We start from the raw sequence: 20,006 nt of genomic DNA on the forward strand, positions 1-20,006 counted from the left end.
ATCAGCAGAGCAGTGTTTAAATTTGTCGCCAATAATGCTGGTTATTCGTGACCGGTAACCGCGACCAATGAGCAGAGCGGTGTTTAAATATGGCGCCAATATCGCTGATTGGTCACGGCTGGCCACCACGGCCAATCAGCGAAGCAGTGTTTAAATTTGGCGCCAAGATCGCTGATTGGTCATGGCCGGAGGTTGCGACTAATCAGCAGAGCGAGGTTTAAATTTGGCGCCAATACTGCTGATTGGTCGCGGCCGGTGACCGCGACTAATCAGCAGAGCAGTGTTTAAATTTGGCGCCAATATTGCTGATTGGTCGCGGCCGGCGACTGCGAGCAATCAGCAGAGCGTTGTTTAAATTTGTCACCAAAATTGCTGATTGGTCGCGTCTGCCGTCCGCGACCAATCAGCAGAGCGTTGTTTAAATTTGACGCCAATCTCTCTGATTGGTCGCTGACGCCAGAAGCGACCGATCAGCAGAGCGTTGTTTAAATTTGGCGCCAATCTCGCTGATTGGCCGCGACTGGCAGCCGCGACCAATCAGCAGAGCGTTGTTTAAATTTGGCGCCAATCTCGCTAATTGGTCGCGGACGGACGACCACCGCAACCAATCAGCAGAGCGACGTTTAAATGTGCCGCCCATCTCGCTGATTAATCACGGCTGGCCACCGAGACCAATCAGCACAGCGGCGTTTAAATTTGCCGCCCATCTCGCTGATTGGTCGCGGTGGCCGGCTGTGACCAATCAGCAGAGCGGGTTTAAATTTGCCGCCCATCTCGCTGATTGGTCGCGTCCGGCCACCGCGACCAATCAGCACAGCGGCGTTTAAATTTGCCGCCCATCTCGCTGATTGGTCGCGGTGGCCGGCTGTGACCAATCAGCAGAGCGGCGTTTAAATTTGCCGCCCATCTCGCTGATTGGTCACGGCCGGCCACCGCGACCAATCTGCACAGCGGCGTTTAAATTTGCCGCCCATCTCGCTGATTGGTCGCGGTGGCCGGCCGACCGCGACCAATCAGCAGAGCGGCGTTTAAATTTGCCGCCCATCTCGCTCATTGGTCGCTGTGGCTGGCCGCGATTAATCAGCACAGCGGCGTTTAAATTTGCCGCCCATCTCGCTGATTGTTCGCGGTGGCCACCGCGACCAATCAGCACAGCGGCATTTAAATTTTCCGCCCATCTCGCTGATTGGTCACGGCCGGCCACCGCGACCAATCAGCACAGCGGCGTTTAAATTTGCCGCCCATCTCGCTGATTGGTCGCAGCCGGCTACCGCGACCAATCAGCAGAGCGGCGTTTAAATTTGCCGCCCATCTCGCTGATTGGTCGCGGTGGCTGGCCGCTACCAATCAGCAGAGCGGCGTTTAAATTTGCCGCCCATCTCGCTGATTGGTCGCGGCCGGCCACCGCGACCAATCAGCGTCGTATTGGCGAGGATCGGGGAGCGGCGCTGCCTGTGCGGCTCCTTCTGCTGCGAGAAGCCGGGAGATGAGCGACTGCTCGCAGCAGAAGCATCCCGACCGGTGGCGCCGCTCCCCGGTCCTCCGTTCACACTTGCTGTCGGGAGATGAGCGGGCCAAGCCGCTGATCTTCCGACGTTAGCCGCATGGAGGTCAGCGGCGCCGGTCGGGGTAGTTGTGCTGCTAGCGCCGCTCATCTCCCCGCTGCATCGCCGCTGACCTCTGTCAGCCAGATGAACGGCTAACGGCCGCCATCTTTTTTCCGAAATCCAGCGGCGCTGATTGGCCGCTGCAGGACCAATGAGTGACGAGGGATTTCCAGGACAGACAGACAGACAGAAAGACAGACAGACAGACGGGATAAGACAATTATATAGTAGATGGAGCAATATATGGGGTTCTTTATTCTTTTTGGAGTATTATAGGGGCCCTTTATTCTATAAGGAGCTTTATATGAGGCCCATTATTCTGTATGTGGCAATATATGGGGTTCTTTATTTTATATGGAGCATTATATGGGGTCCTTTATTCTGTATGGAGCATTATTTGAGGTCCATTATTCAGTATGGAGCAATATATGGGGTCCATTGTACTGTATGGGGACATTATATTGGGCCCATTATTTGGTATGAAGCATTATATGGGTTCTATTATTCTGTATGGTTTATTGTACTGGGCGCATTATTCCGTATGGAGCATTATATGGGTCCCATTATTCTGCTTGGAGCATTATATGGGGCACATTATTCTATATGGAGCATTATATAAGACCCATTATTCTGTATGGAACAATATATGGGGTTCTTTATTCTGTATGGAGCATTATGTGGGCCCATTATTCTGTATGGAGCATTATATGGGTTCCATTATTTTATATGGAGCAATAAATGAGCCCCATTATTCTGTATGGAGCAATATATGGGGTTCTTTATTCTTTAAGGAGCATTATACGGGGCACATTGATCTGTATGGAGCATTATATGAGGCCCATTATTCTGTATGGAGCAATATATGGGGTTCTTTATTCTGTAAGGAGCATTTTACAGGGTTCATTGTACTGTATGGTGCTTTATATGGGGCCCATTATTCTTTATGGAACATTAAATAGTTTCCATTATTCTGTATGGAGCTTTATATTGGGCCCATTATTCTGTATGAAGCATTATATGGGTCCTTTATTCTGTTTTGAGCATTATGTGGGGCCCATTATTCTTTATGGAGCATTGTATAAGACCAATTATTCTGTATGGAACAATATATGGGGTTCTTTATTCTGTATGGAGCATTATATGGGGTCCTTTGTACTGTATGGGGCATTATATTGGGCTCATAATTCGGCATGGAGCATTAAATGGGTTTTAATATTCTGTATGGAGCATTATATGTAGCACATTTTTTGTATGGGGCAATATATGGGGTTCTTTATTCTGCATGGAACATTATATTGGGCCCATTATGCTGTATGGAGCAATATATGGGGTTCTTTATTCTTTATGGAGCAATATATGGGTTCTATTATTCTATATGGAGCATTTTATAGAGTCCATTGTACTGTATGGGTCATTATATGGGGGCCATTATTCTGTATGGAGCATTAATTGGGTTCCATTATTCTGAACAGAGTTTTATATTGGGCACATTATTCTGTATGAAGCATTATATGGCTCCATTATTCTGTTTGGAGCATTATGTTTGGCCCATTATTCTATATGGAGCATTATAAAAGACCCATTACTCTGTATGGAACAATATATGAGGTTCTTTATTCTGTATGGAGCATTATATGGGGTCCATTGTACTGTATGGGGCATTATATTGGGCCCATAATTCGGCATGTAGCATTAAATGGGTTTTATTATTCTGTATGGAGCATTATACGGGGCCCATTATTCTATATGGAGCATTATATGAAGCCCATTATTCTGTATGGGGCAATATATGGGGATCTTTATTCTGTATGGAGCATTATATGGGGTCCATTATTCTGTACGGGGCAATATATGGTGCCCATTATTCTGTATGGAGTAATATATAGGGTCCATTGTACTTTACGTGGCATTATATGAGGCCAATTATTCGGTATAGAGCATTATATGGGTTCCATTATTCTGTATGGAACATTATATTGGGCCCATTATTCTGTACTAGATGGTGGCCCGATTCTAATTCATCGGGTATTCTAGAATAGGTATGCGGCCGACCGGGCGCAATCAGCAGAGCGATATTTAAATTTGGCGCCAAAATCGCTGATTGGTCGAGGCCAGAAACCGCGACCAATTAGCAAAGCGGTGTTAAAATTTGGCGCCTATATCGCAGATTGGTCACGGCCGGCGGTCGCGACTAATCAGCAGAGAGGGGTTTAAATTTGGCGCCAATAATGCTGATTGGTCGCGTTCGCTGGCCGCGACCAATCAGCAGAGCGGGGTTTAAATTTGGCGGCAATAATGCTGATTGGTTGCGGCCGGCGCTCGCGACCAGTCAGCAGAGCGTTATTTAAATTTGGCGCCAATATTGCTGATTGGTCGCGGCCGGAGACCACGACTAATCAGCAGAGCGGAGTTTACATTTGGCGCCAAAATCGCTGATTGGCAAAGCGGTGTTAAAATTTGGCGCTTATATCGGCGGTCGCGACTAATCAGCAGAGCGGGTTTTAAATTTGGCGGCAATAATGCTGATTGGTCGGGGCTGCAACTAATCAGCAGAGCAGTGTTTAAATTTGTCGCCAATAATGCTGGTTATTCGTGACCGTGATTCGCAATGCAGCAGAGTCCTTAAATACCGCAGCAAATTCCTTAAATAATGCAGCAGAATCCTTAAATAATGCAATAAAGTCCTTAAATAATGCTGCAACGTACTTAATAATGCAGCAGAGTCCTTAAATAATGCAGCAAAGTCCTTAAATAATGCAGCAGAGGCCTTAAATACCGCAGCAGCATACTTAAATAATGCAGCAAAGTCCTTAAATAATGCAGCAGAGTCCTTAAATAATGCAACAAAGTCCTTAAATAATGCAGCAGATTCCATAAATTCCGCACCAGCGTCCTTAAATAATGCATCAAAGTCATTAAATAATGCAGCAGAGTCCTTAAACAATGCAACAAAGTCCTTAAATAATGCAGCAGAGTCCTTAAATAATGCAACAAAGTCCTTAAATAATGCAGCAGAGTCCTTAAATACTGCAGCAGAGACCTTAAATAATGCATCAAAGTCCTTAAATAATGCAGCAGAGTCCTAAAATACCGCAGCAGAGTCCTTAATTAATGCAGCAGAGCCCTTAAATAATGCAGGAAATTCATTAAATAATGCAGCAGAGTCCTTAAATAATGCAACAAAGTCCTTAAATAATGCAGCAGATTCCTTAAATTCCACAGCAGCGTCCTTAAATGATGGATCAAAGTCCTTAAATAATGCAGCAAAGTCCTTAAATAATGCAGCAGAGTCCTTAAATAATGCAACAAAGTCCTTAAATAATGCAGCAGAGTCCTTAAATAATGCAACAAAGTCCTTAAATAATACAGCAGAGTACTTAAATACTGCAGCAGAGACCTTAAATAATGCATCAAAGTCCTTAAATACTGCAGCAGCGTCCTTAAATAATGCAGCAAAGTCCTTAAATAATGCAGCAGAATCCTTAATTAATGCAACAAAGTCCTTAAATAATGCAGCAGAGTCCTTAAATAATGCAACAAAGTCCTTAAATAATGCAGCGGAGTCCTTAAATAATGCAACCAAGTCCTTAAATAATGCAACAAAGTCTTTAAATAATGCAGCAGAGTCCTTAAATAATGCAGCAGAGACCTCAAATAATTCAGCAAAGTCCTTAAATAATGCAGCAGAGTCCTTAAATAATGCAACAGAGTCCTAAAATACGGCAGCAGAGTCCTTAAACAATGCAGCAGAGTCCTTAAATAATGCAGCAAATTCATGAAAATAATGCAGCAGAGTCCTTAAATAATGCAACAAAGTCCTTAAATAATGCAGCAGATTCCTTAAATTCCGTAGCAGCGTCCTTAAATAATGCAGCAAAGTCCTTAAATAATGCAGCAGAGTCCTTAATTAATGCAACAAAGTCCTTAAATAATGCAGCAGAGTCCTTAAATAATGCAATAAAGTCCTTAAATAATGCAACAGAGTCCTTAAATAATGCAGCAACGTCCTTAATAATGCAGCTGAGTACCTAAATAATGCAGCAGAGTCCTTAAATACCACAGCAGAGTCCTTAAATAATGCATCAGAGTCCTTAAATAATGCAACAAAGTCCTTAAATAATGCAGCAGATTCCTTAAATTCCGCAGCAGCGTCCTTAAATAATGCATCAAAGTCCTTAAATAATGCAGCAGAGTCCTTAAATACCACAGCAGAGTCCTTAAGTAATGCAGCAAAGTCCTTATATAATGCAGTAGAGTCCTTAAATAATGCAGCAAATTCCTTAAATAATGCAGCAGAGTCCTTAAATACTACAGCAGAGTCCTAAAGTAATGCAGCAAAGTCCTTATATAATGCAGCAGAGTACTTAAATAGTGCAGCAAATCCCTTAAATAATGCATCAGAGTCCTTAAATAATGCAACAAAGTCCTTAAATAATGCAGCAGAGACCTTAAATAATGCAGCAAAGTCGTTAAATAATGCAGCAGAGTCCTTAAACAATGCAGCACAGTCCTTAAATAATGCAACAAAGTCCTTAAATAATGCAGCAGATTCCTTAAATTCTGCAGCAGCGTCCTTAAATAATGCATCAAAGTCCTTAAATAATGCAGCAGAGTCCTTAAATACTGCAGCAGAGTCCTTAAATAATGCAGCAAAGTCCTTAAATAATGCAGCAGAGTCCTTAAATACCGCAGTAGAGTCATTAAATAATGCAACAAATTCCTTAAATAATGCAGCGAAGTCCTTAAATAATGCATCAAATTCCTTAAATAATGCAGCAGAATCCTTAAATAATGCAATAAAGTCCTTAATTAATGCAGCAACGTCCTTAATAATACAGCAGAGTCCTTAAATAATGCAGCAAAGTCCTTAAATAATGCAGCAGAGTCCTTAAATAATGCAGCAAAGTCCTTACATAATGCAGCAAAGTCCTTAAATAATGCAGCAGAGTCCTTAAATAATGCAACAAAGTCCTTAAATACTGCAGCAGATTCCTTAAATTCTGCAGCAGCGTCCTTAAATAATGCATCAAAGTCCTTAAATAATGCAGCAGAGTCCTTAAATACTGCAGCAGAGTCCTTAAATAATGCAGCAAAGTCCTTAAATAATGCAGCAGAGTCCTTAAATACCACAGCAGAGTCATTAAATAATGCAGCAGAGTCCTTAAATAATGCAGCATATTCCTTAAATAATGCAGCAGAGTCCTTAAATAATGCAATAAAGTCCTTAAATAATGCAGCAGAGTCCTTAAATAATGCAGCAACGACCTTAATAATGCAGCTGAGTCCTTAAATAATGCAGCAACATCCTTAAATAATGCAACAGAGTCCTTAAATACTACAGCAGCGTCCTTAAATAATGCAACAAAGTCCTTAAATAATGCAGCAAAGTCCTTAAATAATGCAGCAGAGTCCTTAAATACAGCAGCAGAGTCCTTAAATAATGCAGCAGAGTCCTTAAATAATGCAAGAAAGTCCTTAAATAATGCAGCAGAGTCCTTAAATAATGCAACAAAGTCCTTAAATAATGCAGCAGAGTCCTTAAATAATGCAGCAGAGACCTTAAATAATGCAGCAAAGTCCTTAAATAATGCAGCAGAGTCCTTATATAATGCAGCAGAGTCCTAAAATACTGCAGCAGAGTCCTTAAATAATGCAGCAAAGTCCTTAAATAATGCAGCAAATTCATTAAATAATGCAGCAGAGTCCTTAAATAATGCAACAAAGTCCTTAAATAATGCAGCAGATTCCTTAAATTTCGCAGCAGTGTCCTTAAATAATGCATCAAAGTCCTTAAATAATGCAACAGAGTCCTAAAATACCGCAGCAGAGTCCTTAAATAATGCAGCAAAGTCCTTAAATAATGCAGCAGAGTGCTTACATAATGCAGCAGAGTCCTTAAATACCGCAGCAGAGTCATTAAATAATGCAGCAGAGTCCTTAAATAATGCAGCAAATTCCTTAAATAATGCAGAGTCATTAAATAATGCAATAAAGTCCTTAAATAAAATGCAGCAACGCCCTTAATAATAAAGCCGAGTCCTTAAATAATGCAGCAAAGTCCTTAAGTAATGCAGCAGAGTCCTTAAATACCGCAGCAGCGTCCTTAAATAATGCAACAAAGCCCTTAAATAATGCAGCAGAGTCCTTAAATAATGCAACAAAGTCCTTAAATAAAATGCAGCAACGCCCTTAATAATGCAGCCGAGTCCTTAAATAATGCAGCAACATCCTTAATAATGCAGCTGAGTCCTTAAATAATGCAGCAACATCCTTAAATAATGCAGCAGAGTCCTTAAATACTGCATCAGCGTCCTTAAATAATGCAACAAAGTCCTTAAATAATGCAGCAAAGTCCTTAAATAATGCAGCAGAGTCCTTAAATACAGCAGCATAGTCCTTAAATAATTCAGCAAAGTCCTTAAATAATGCAGCAGAGTCCTTAAATAATGCAACAAAGTCCTTAAATAATGCAGCAGAGTCCTTAAATAATGCAACAAAGTCCTTAAATAATGCAGCAGAGTCCTTAACCCCTTAAGCCCCGGAGCATTTTTCGTTTTTGCATTTTCGTTTTTGCTCCGCTTGTTTCCAGAGCCATAGCGTTTTTATTTTTTGGTCAATATGGCCATGTGAGGGCTTATTTTTTGCGGGACGAGTTGTACTTTTTAACGCCATTACTAGTTTTATCATATCCTGTACGGGAAAACGGGAAAAAAATTCCAAGTGCGGTAAAATTGCAAAAAAAGTGCAATACCACAGATGTTTTTTATTTATTTTTTTTACTATGTTCACTGAATGCTAAAACTGACCTGCACTTCTTATTCTACAGGTCATTACGAGTTCACAGACACCAAACATGTATAGGTTCTTTTATATTTAAGTGGTGAAAAAAAATTCCAAAATTTGGTAAAAAAATAAATAAAAAAAAAGCGCCATTTTCTAAGACCCGTAGCGTCTCCATTTTTCGTGATCTGGGGCTGGTTGATGGCTTATTTTTTGCGTGCCAGGCTGACGTTTTTATTGATAGCATTTGGGGTAGATCCGATGTTTTGATCGCCCGTTATTGCATTTTATTGCAATTTTGCAGCGACCAAAAAACGTAATTCTGGCGTTTAGAATTTTTTTCTCGCTACGCCGTTTACCGATCGGAATAATTCTTTTTTTATGTTGATAGATCGGGCGATTCTGAACGCGGCGATACCAAATATGTGTATGTGGGTTTTTTTTTTATATATTTTATTTTGAATGGGGCGAAAGGGGGGTGATTTAAACTTTTATATTTTTTTATTTTTTTTTATATTTTTAAAAACTTTTTTTTTTTACTTTTTGCATGCTTCTATAGTCTCCATAGGAGACTAGAAGCAGCAGTTGTCCGATCGCCTCTGCTACATACAGGGGACGAGCAGGTCCCCTGCATGCAGCAGAAATGGTCCTGTGCTATGAGCGCCGACCACTAGGTGGCGCTCATAGCGACAAGATCATGACAACCACAGGCGTCTGCTGCAGACCCTGGGTTGTCATGCACGCCCATCGGCGACCCGCGATCACGTGACGGGGTCGCCGGTGGGCGGGGCTTATGACGCGCTACCCGGAAGCGCGCGTTAAATGCTGCTGTCGGAGATTGACAGCAGCATTTAACTGGTTAACAGCCGCGGGTGGATCGCGATTCCACCCGCGGCTGTTGCGGGCACATTTCAGCTGTAAGAATCAGCTGACATGTGCTCGGTTCAGTGAGGGCTCAGCGCCGGAGCCCTCACTGAACCGGCGGTACGCAAAAGTGCGTACTAATACGTCCCCGGTAAGTAAGGGGTTAAATACTGCAGCAGAGACCTTAAATAATGCAGCAAAATCCTTAAATAGTGCAGCAGAGTCCTTATATAATGCAGCAGAGTCCTAAAATACCGCAGCAGAGTCCTTAAATAATGCAGCAGAGTCCTTAAATAATGCAACAAATTCATTAAATAATGCAGCAGAGTCCTTAAATAATGCAACGAAGTCCTTAAATAATGCAGCAGATTCCTTAAATTTCGCAGCAACGTCCTTAAATAATGCATCAAAGTCCTTAAATAATGCAGCAGAGTCCTAAAATACCGCAGCAGAGTCCTTAAATAATGCAGCAACGTCCTTAATAATGCAGCTGTGTACCTAAATCATGCAGCAGAGTCCTTAAATACCACAGCAGAGTCCTTAAATACTGCATCAGAGTCCTTAAATAATGCAACAAAGTCCTTAAATAATGCAGCAGATTCCTTAAATTCCGCAGCAGAGTCCTTAAATAATGCATCAAAGTCCTTAAATAATGCAGCAGAGTCCTTAAATACCGCAGCAGAGTCCTTAAGTAATGCAGCAAAGTCCTTATATAATGCAGTAGAGTCCTTAAATAATGCAGCAAATTCCTTAAATAATGCAGCAGAGTCCTTAAATACTACAACAGAGTCCTTAAGTAATGCAGCAAAGTCCTTATATAATGCAGCAGAGTACTTAAATAGTGCAGCAAATCCCTTAAATAATGCATCAGAGTCCTTAAATAATGCAACAAAGTCCTTAAATAATGCAGCAGAGACCTTAAATAATGCAGCAAAGTCCTTAAATAATGCAGCAGAGTCCTTAAACAATGCAGCACAGTCCTTAAATAATGCAACAAAGTCCTTAAATAATGCAGCAGATTCCTTAAATTCTGCAGCAGCGTCCTTAAATAATGCATCAAAGTCCTTAAATAATGCAGCAGAGTCCTTAAATACTGCAGCAGAGTCCTTAAATAATGCAGCAAAGTCCTTAAATAATGCAGCAGAGTCCTTAAATACCGAAGTAGAGTCATTAAATAATGCAACAAATTCCTTAAATAATGCAGCAGAGTCCTTAAATAATGCATCAAATTCCTTAAATAATGCAGCAGAATCCTTAAATAATGCAATAAAGTCCTTAATTAATGCAGCAACGTCCTTAATAATACAGCAGAGTCCTTAAATAATGCAGCAAAGTCCTTAATTAATGCAGCAGAGTCCTTAAATAATGCAGCAAAGTCCTTACATAATGCAGCAAAGTCCTTAAATAATGCAGCAGAGTCCTTAAATAATGCAACAAAGTCCTTAAATACTGCAGCAGATTCCTTAAATTCTGCAGCAGCGTCCTTAAATAATGCATCAAAGTCCTTAAATAATGCAGCAGAGTCGTTAAATACTGCAGCAGAGTCCTTAAATACTGCATCAGCGTCCTTAAATAATGCAACAAAGTCCTTAAATAATGCAGCAAAGTCCTTAAATAATGCAGCAGAGTCCTTAAATACAGCAGCATAGTCCTTAAATAATTCAGCAAAGTCCTTAAATAATGCAGCAGAGTCCTTAAATAATGCAACAAAGTCCTTAAATAATGCAGCAGAGTCCTTAAATAATGCAACAAAGTCCTTAAATAATGCAGCAGAGTCCTTAAAAACTGCAGCAGAGACCTTAAATAATGCAGCAAAATCCTTAAATAATGCAGCAGAGTCCTTATATAATGCAGCAGAGTCCTAAAATACCGCAGCAGAGTCCTTAAATAATGTAGCAGAGTCCTTAAATAATGCAGCAAATTCATTAAATAATGCAGCAGAGTCCTTAAATAATGCAACAAAGTCCTTAAATAATGCAGCAGATTCCTTAAATTTCGCAGCAGCGTCCTTAAATAATGCATCAAAGTCCTTAAATAATGCAGCAGAGTCCTAAAATACCGCAGCAGAGTCCTTAAATAATGCAGCAAAGTCCTTAAATAATGCAGCAGAGACCTTAAATAATGCATCAAAGTCCTTAAATAATGCAGCAGAGTCCTAAAATACCGCAGCAGAGTCCTTAATTAATGCAGCAGAGCCCTTAAATAATGCAGGAAATTCATTAAATAATGCAGCAGAGTCCTTAAATAATGCAACAAAGTCCTTAAATAATGCAGCAGATTCCTTAAATTCCACAGCAGCGTCCTTAAATGATGGATCAAAGTCCTTAAATAATGCAGCAAAGTCCTTAAATAATGCAGCAGAGTCCTTAAATAATGCAACAAAGTCCTTAAATAATGCAGCAGAGTCCTTAAATAATGCAACAAAGTCCTTAAATAATACAGCAGAGTACTTAAATACTGCAGCAGAGACCTTAAATAATGCATCAAAGTCCTTAAATACTGCAGCAGCGTCCTTAAATAATGCAGCAAAGTCCTTAAATAATGCAGCAGAATCCTTAATTAATGCAACAAAGTCCTTAAATAATGCAGCAGAGTCCTTAAATAATGCAACAAAGTCCTTAAATAATGCAGCGGAGTCCTTAAATAATGCAACCAAGTCCTTAAATAATGCAACAAAGTCTTTAAATAATGCAGCAGAGTCCTTAAATAATGCAGCAGAGACCTCAAATAATTCAGCAAAGTCCTTAAATAATGCAGCAGAGTCCTTAAATAATGCAACAGAGTCCTAAAATACGGCAGCAGAGTCCTTAAACAATGCAGCAGAGTCCTTAAATAATGCAGCAAATTCATGAAAATAATGCAGCAGAGTCCTTAAATAATGCAACAAAGTCCTTAAATAATGCAGCAGATTCCTTAAATTCCGTAGCAGCGTCCTTAAATAATGCAGCAAAGTCCTTAAATAATGCAGCAGAGTCCTTAATTAATGCAACAAAGTCCTTAAATAATGCAGCAGAGTCCTTAAATAATGCAATAAAGTCCTTAAATAATGCAACAGAGTCCTTAAATAATGCAGCAACGTCCTTAATAATGCAGCTGAGTACCTAAATAATGCAGCAGAGTCCTTAAATACCACAGCAGAGTCCTTAAATAATGCATCAGAGTCCTTAAATAATGCAACAAAGTCCTTAAATAATGCAGCAGATTCCTTAAATTCCGCAGCAGCGTCCTTAAATAATGCATCAAAGTCCTTAAATAATGCAGCAGAGTCCTTAAATACCACAGCAGAGTCCTTAAGTAATGCAGCAAAGTCCTTATATAATGCAGTAGAGTCCTTAAATAATGCAGCAAATTCCTTAAATAATGCAGCAGAGTCCTTAAATACTACAGCAGAGTCCTAAAGTAATGCAGCAAAGTCCTTATATAATGCAGCAGAGTACTTAAATAGTGCAGCAAATCCCTTAAATAATGCATCAGAGTCCTTAAATAATGCAACAAAGTCCTTAAATAATGCAGCAGAGACCTTAAATAATGCAGCAAAGTCGTTAAATAATGCAGCAGAGTCCTTAAACAATGCAGCACAGTCCTTAAATAATGCAACAAAGTCCTTAAATAATGCAGCAGATTCCTTAAATTCTGCAGCAGCGTCCTTAAATAATGCATCAAAGTCCTTAAATAATGCAGCAGAGTCCTTAAATACTGCAGCAGAGTCCTTAAATAATGCAGCAAAGTCCTTAAATAATGCAGCAGAGTCCTTAAATACCGCAGTAGAGTCATTAAATAATGCAACAAATTCCTTAAATAATGCAGCAGAGTCCTTAAATAATGCATCAAATTCCTTAAATAATGCAGCAGAATCCTTAAATAATGCAATAAAGTCCTTAATTAATGCAGCAACGTCCTTAATAATACAGCAGAGTCCTTAAATAATGCAGCAAAGTCCTTAAATAATGCAGCAGAGTCCTTAAATAATGCAGCAAAGTCCTTACATAATGCAGCAAAGTCCTTAAATAATGCAGCAGAGTCCTTAAATAATGCAACAAAGTCCTTAAATACTGCAGCAGATTCCTTAAATTCTGCAGCAGCGTCCTTAAATAATGCATCAAAGTCCTTAAATAATGCAGCAGAGTCCTTAAATACTGCAGCAGAGTCCTTAAATAATGCAGCAAAGTCCTTAAATAATGCAGCAGAGTCCTTAAATACCACAGCAGAGTCATTAAATAATGCAGCAGAGTCCTTAAATAATGCAGCATATTCCTTAAATAATGCAGCAGAGTCCTTAAATAATGCAATAAAGTCCTTAAATAATGCAGCAGAGTCCTTAAATAATGCAGCAACGACCTTAATAATGCAGCTGAGTCCTTAAATAATGCAGCAACATCCTTAAATAATGCAACAGAGTCCTTAAATACTACAGCAGCGTCCTTAAATAATGCAACAAAGTCCTTAAATAATGCAGCAAAGTCCTTAAATAATGCAGCAGAGTCCTTAAATACAGCAGCAGAGTCCTTAAATAATGCAGCAGAGTCCTTAAATAATGCAAGAAAGTCCTTAAATAATGCAGCAGAGTCCTTAAATAATGCAACAAAGTCCTTAAATAATGCAGCAGAGTCCTTAAATAATGCAGCAGAGACCTTAAATAATGCAGCAAAGTCCTTAAATAATGCAGCAGAGTCCTTATATAATGCAGCAGAGTCCTAAAATACTGCAGCAGAGTCCTTAAATAATGCAGCAAAGTCCTTAAATAATGCAGCAAATTCATTAAATAATGCAGCAGAGTCCTTAAATAATGCAACAAAGTCCTTAAATAATGCAGCAGATTCCTTAAATTTCGCAGCAGTGTCCTTAAATAATGCATCAAAGTCCTTAAATAATGCAACAGAGTCCTAAAATACCGCAGCAGAGTCCTTAAATAATGCAGCAAAGTCCTTAAATAATGCAGCAGAGTGCTTACATAATGCAGCAGAGTCCTTAAATACCGCAGCAGAGTCATTAAATAATGCAGCAGAGTCCTTAAATAATGCAGCAAATTCCTTAAATAATGCACAGAGTCATTAAATAATGCAATAAAGTCCTTAAATAAAATGCAGCAACGCCCTTAATAATAAAGCCGAGTCCTTAAATAATGCAGCAAAGTCCTTAAGTAATGCAGCAGAGTCCTTAAATACCGCAGCAGCGTCCTTAAATAATGCAACAAAGCCCTTAAATAATGCAGCAGAGTCCTTAAATAATGCAACAAAGTCCTTAAATAAAATGCAGCAACGCCCTTAATAATGCAGCCGAGTCCTTAAATAATGCAGCAACATCCTTAATAATGCAGCTGAGTCCTTAAATAATGCAGCAACATCCTTAAATAATGCAGCAGAGTCCTTCAATACTGCATCAGCGTCCTTAAATAATGCAACAAAGTCCTTAAATAATGCAGCAAAGTCCTTAAATAATGCAGCAGAGTCCTTAAATACAGCAGCATAGTCCTTAAATAATTCAGCAAAGTCCTTAAATAATGCAGCAGAGTCCTTAAATAATGCAACAAAGTCCTTAAATAATGCAGCAGAGTCCTTAAATAATGCAACAAAGTCCTTAAATAATGCAGCAGAGTCCTTAACCCCTTAAGCCCCGGAGCATTTTTCGTTTTTGCATTTTCGTTTTTGCTCCGCTTGTTTCCAGAGCCATAGCGTTTTTATTTTTTGGTCAATATGGCCATGTGAGGGCTTATTTTTTGCGGGACGAGTTGTACTTTTTAACGCCATTACTAGTTTTATCATATCCTGTACGGGAAAACGGGAAAAAAATTCCAAGTGCGGTAAAATTGCAATAAAAGTGCAATACCACAGATGTTTTTTATTTATTTTTTTTACTATGTTCACTGAATGCTAAAACTGACCTGCACTTCTTATTCTACAGGTCATTACGAGTTCACAGACACCAAACATGTATAGGTTCTTTTATATTTAAGTGGTGAAAAAAAATTCCAAAATTTGGTAAAAAAATAAATAAAAAAAAAGCGCCATTTTCTAAGACCCGTAGCGTCTCCATTTTTCGTGATCTGGGGCTGGTTGATGGCTTATTTTTTGCGTGCCAGGCTGACGTTTTTATTGATAGCATTTGGGGTAGATCCGATGTTTTGATCGCCCGTTATTGCATTTTATTGCAATTTTGCAGCGACCAAAAAACGTAATTCTGGCGTTTAGAATTTTTTTCTCGCTACGCCGTTTACCGATCGGAATAATTCTTTTTTTATGTTGATAGATCGGGCGATTCTGAACGCGGCGATACCAAATATGTGTATGTGGGTTTTTTTTTTATATATTTTATTTTGAATGGGGCGAAAGGGGGGTGATTTAAACTTTTATATTTTTTTATTTTTTTTTATATTTTTAAAAACTTTTTTTTTTTACTTTTTGCATGCTTCTATAGTCTCCATAGGAGACTAGAAGCAGCAGTTGTCCGATCGCCTCTGCTACATACAGGGGACGAGCAGGTCCCCTGCATGCAGCAGAAATGGTCCTGTGCTATGAGCGCCGACCACTAGGTGGCGCTCATAGCGACAAGATCATGACAACCACAGGCGTCTGCTGCAGACCCTGGGTTGTCATGCACGCCCATCGGCGACCCGCGATCACGTGACGGGGTCGCCGGTGGGCGGGGCTTATGACGCGCTACCCGGAAGCGCGCGTTAAATGCTGCTGTCGGAGATTGACAGCAGCATTTAACTGGTTAACAGCCGCGGGTGGATCGCGATTCCACCCGCGGCTGTTGCGGGCACATTTCAGCTGTAAGAATCAGCTGACATGTGCTCGGTTCAGTGAGGGCTCAGCGCCGGAGCCCTCACTGAACCGGCGGTACGCAAAAGTGCGTACTAATACGTCCCCGGTAAGTAAGGGGTTAAATACTGCAGCAGAGACCTTAAATAATGCAGCAAAATCCTTAAATAGTGCAGCAGAGTCCTTATATAATGCAGCAGAGTCCTAAAATACCGCAGCAGAGTCCTTAAATAATGCAGCAGAGTCCTTAAATAATGCAACAAATTCATTAAATAATGCAGCAGAGTCCTTAAATAATGCAACGAAGTCCTTAAATAATGCAGCAGATTCCTTAAATTTCGCAGCAACGTCCTTAAATAATGCATCAAAGTCCTTAAATAATGCAGCAGAGTCCTAAAATACCGCAGCAGAGTCCTTAAATAATGCAGCAACGTCCTTAATAATGCAGCTGTGTACCTAAATCATGCAGCAGAGTCCTTAAATACCACAGCAGAGTCCTTAAATACTGCATCAGAGTCCTTAAATAATGCAACAAAGTCCTTAAATAATGCAGCAGATTCCTTAAATTCCGCAGCAGAGTCCTTAAATAATGCATCAAAGTCCTTAAATAATGCAGCAGAGTCCTTAAATACCGCAGCAGAGTCCTTAAGTAATGCAGCAAAGTCCTTATATAATGCAGTAGAGTCCTTAAATAATGCAGCAAATTCCTTAAATAATGCAGCAGAGTCCTTAAATACTACAACAGAGTCCTTAAGTAATGCAGCAAAGTCCTTATATAATGCAGCAGAGTACTTAAATAGTGCAGCAAATCCCTTAAATAATGCATCAGAGTCCTTAAATAATGCAACAAAGTCCTTAAATAATGCAGCAGAGACCTTAAATAATGCAGCAAAGTCCTTAAATAATGCAGCAGAGTCCTTAAACAATGCAGCACAGTCCTTAAATAATGCAACAAAGTCCTTAAATAATGCAGCAGATTCCTTAAATTCTGCAGCAGCGTCCTTAAATAATGCATCAAAGTCCTTAAATAATGCAGCAGAGTCCTTAAATACTGCAGCAGAGTCCTTAAATAATGCAGCAAAGTCCTTAAATAATGCAGCAGAGTCCTTAAATACCGAAGTAGAGTCATTAAATAATGCAACAAATTCCTTAAATAATGCAGCAGAGTCCTTAAATAATGCATCAAATTCCTTAAATAATGCAGCAGAATCCTTAAATAATGCAATAAAGTCCTTAATTAATGCAGCAACGTCCTTAATAATACAGCAGAGTCCTTAAATAATGCAGCAAAGTCCTTAATTAATGCAGCAGAGTCCTTAAATAATGCAGCAAAGTCCTTACATAATGCAGCAAAGTCCTTAAATAATGCAGCAGAGTCCTTAAATAATGCAACAAAGTCCTTAAATACTGCAGCAGATTCCTTAAATTCTGCAGCAGCGTCCTTAAATAATGCATCAAAGTCCTTAAATAATGCAGCAGAGTCGTTAAATACTGCAGCAGAGTCCTTAAATACTGCATCAGCGTCCTTAAATAATGCAACAAAGTCCTTAAATAATGCAGCAAAGTCCTTAAATAATGCAGCAGAGTCCTTAAATACAGCAGCATAGTCCTTAAATAATTCAGCAAAGTCCTTAAATAATGCAGCAGAGTCCTTAAATAATGCAACAAAGTCCTTAAATAATGCAGCAGAGTCCTTAAATAATGCAACAAAGTCCTTAAATAATGCAGCAGAGTCCTTAAAAACTGCAGCAGAGACCTTAAATAATGCAGCAAAATCCTTAAATAATGCAGCAGAGTCCTTATATAATGCAGCAGAGTCCTAAAATACCGCAGCAGAGTCCTTAAATAATGTAGCAGAGTCCTTAAATAATGCAGCAAATTCATTAAATAATGCAGCAGAGTCCTTAAATAATGCAACAAAGTCCTTAAATAATGCAGCAGATTCCTTAAATTTCGCAGCAGCGTCCTTAAATAATGCATCAAAGTCCTTAAATAATGCAGCAGAGTCCTAAAATACCGCAGCAGAGTCCTTAAATAATGCAGCAAAGTCCTTAAATAATGCAGCAGAGACCTTAAATAATGCATCAAAGTCCTTAAATAATGCAGCAGAGTCCTAAAATACCGCAGCAGAGTCCTTAATTAATGCAGCAGAGCCCTTAAATAATGCAGGAAATTCATTAAATAATGCAGCAGAGTCCTTAAATAATGCAACAAAGTCCTTAAATAATGCAGCAGATTCCTTAAATTCCACAGCAGCGTCCTTAAATGATGGATCAAAGTCCTTAAATAATGCAGCAAAGTCCTTAAATAATGCAGCAGAGTCCTTAAATAATGCAACAAAGTCCTTAAATAATGCAGCAGAGTCCTTAAATAATGCAACAAAGTCCTTAAATAATACAGCAGAGTACTTAAATACTGCAGCAGAGACCTTAAATAATGCATCAAAGTCCTTAAATACTGCAGCAGCGTCCTTAAATAATGCAGCAAAGTCCTTAAATAATGCAGCAGAATCCTTAATTAATGCAACAAAGTCCTTAAATAATGCAGCAGAGTCCTTAAATAATGCAACAAAGTCCTTAAATAATGCAGCGGAGTCCTTAAATAATGCAACCAAGTCCTTAAATAATGCAACAAAGTCTTTAAATAATGCAGCAGAGTCCTTAAATAATGCAGCAGAGACCTCAAATAATTCAGCAAAGTCCTTAAATAATGCAGCAGAGTCCTTAAATAATGCAACAGAGTCCTAAAATACGGCAGCAGAGTCCTTAAACAATGCAGCAGAGTCCTTAAATAATGCAGCAAATTCATGAAAATAATGCAGCAGAGTCCTTAAATAATGCAACAAAGTCCTTAAATAATGCAGCAGATTCCTTAAATTCCGTAGCAGCGTCCTTAAATAATGCAGCAAAGTCCTTAAATAATGCAGCAGAGTCCTTAATTAATGCAACAAAGTCCTTAAATAATGCAGCAGAGTCCTTAAATAATGCAATAAAGTCCTTAAATAATGCAACAGAGTCCTTAAATAATGCAGCAACGTCCTTAATAATGCAGCTGAGTACCTAAATAATGCAGCAGAGTCCTTAAATACCACAGCAGAGTCCTTAAATAATGCATCAGAGTCCTTAAATAATGCAACAAAGTCCTTAAATAATGCAGCAGATTCCTTAAATTCCGCAGCAGCGTCCTTAAATAATGCATCAAAGTCCTTAAATAATGCAGCAGAGTCCTTAAATACCACAGCAGAGTCCTTAAGTAATGCAGCAAAGTCCTTATATAATGCAGTAGAGTCCTTAAATAATGCAGCAAATTCCTTAAATAATGCAGCAGAGTCCTTAAATACTACAGCAGAGTCCTAAAGTAATGCAGCAAAGTCCTTATATAATGCAGCAGAGTACTTAAATAGTGCAGCAAATCCCTTAAATAATGCATCAGAGTCCTTAAATAATGCAACAAAGTCCTTAAATAATGCAGCAGAGACCTTAAATAATGCAGCAAAGTCGTTAAATAATGCAGCAGAGTCCTTAAACAATGCAGCACAGTCCTTAAATAATGCAACAAAGTCCTTAAATAATGCAGCAGATTCCTTAAATTCTGCAGCAGCGTCCTTAAATAATGCATCAAAGTCCTTAAATAATGCAGCAGAGTCCTTAAATACTGCAGCAGAGTCCTTAAATAATGCAGCAAAGTCCTTAAATAATGCAGCAGAGTCCTTAAATACCGCAGTAGAGTCATTAAATAATGCAACAAATTCCTTAAATAATGCAGCAGAGTCCTTAAATAATGCATCAAATTCCTTAAATAATGCAGCAGAATCCTTAAATAATGCAATAAAGTCCTTAATTAATGCAGCAACGTCCTTAATAATACAGCAGAGTCCTTAAATAATGCAGCAAAGTCCTTAAATAATGCAGCAGAGTCCTTAAATAATGCAGCAAAGTCCTTACATAATGCAGCAAAGTCCTTAAATAATGCAGCAGAGTCCTTAAATAATGCA

The sequence above is a fragment of the Phyllobates terribilis genome, unplaced genomic scaffold (assembly GCF_046119375.1).
Source record: "Phyllobates terribilis strain yellow unplaced genomic scaffold, ASM4611937v1 Scaffold_181__1_contigs__length_3860067, whole genome shotgun sequence".
In the NCBI taxonomy this organism is placed as follows: Eukaryota; Metazoa; Chordata; class Amphibia; order Anura; family Dendrobatidae; genus Phyllobates; species Phyllobates terribilis.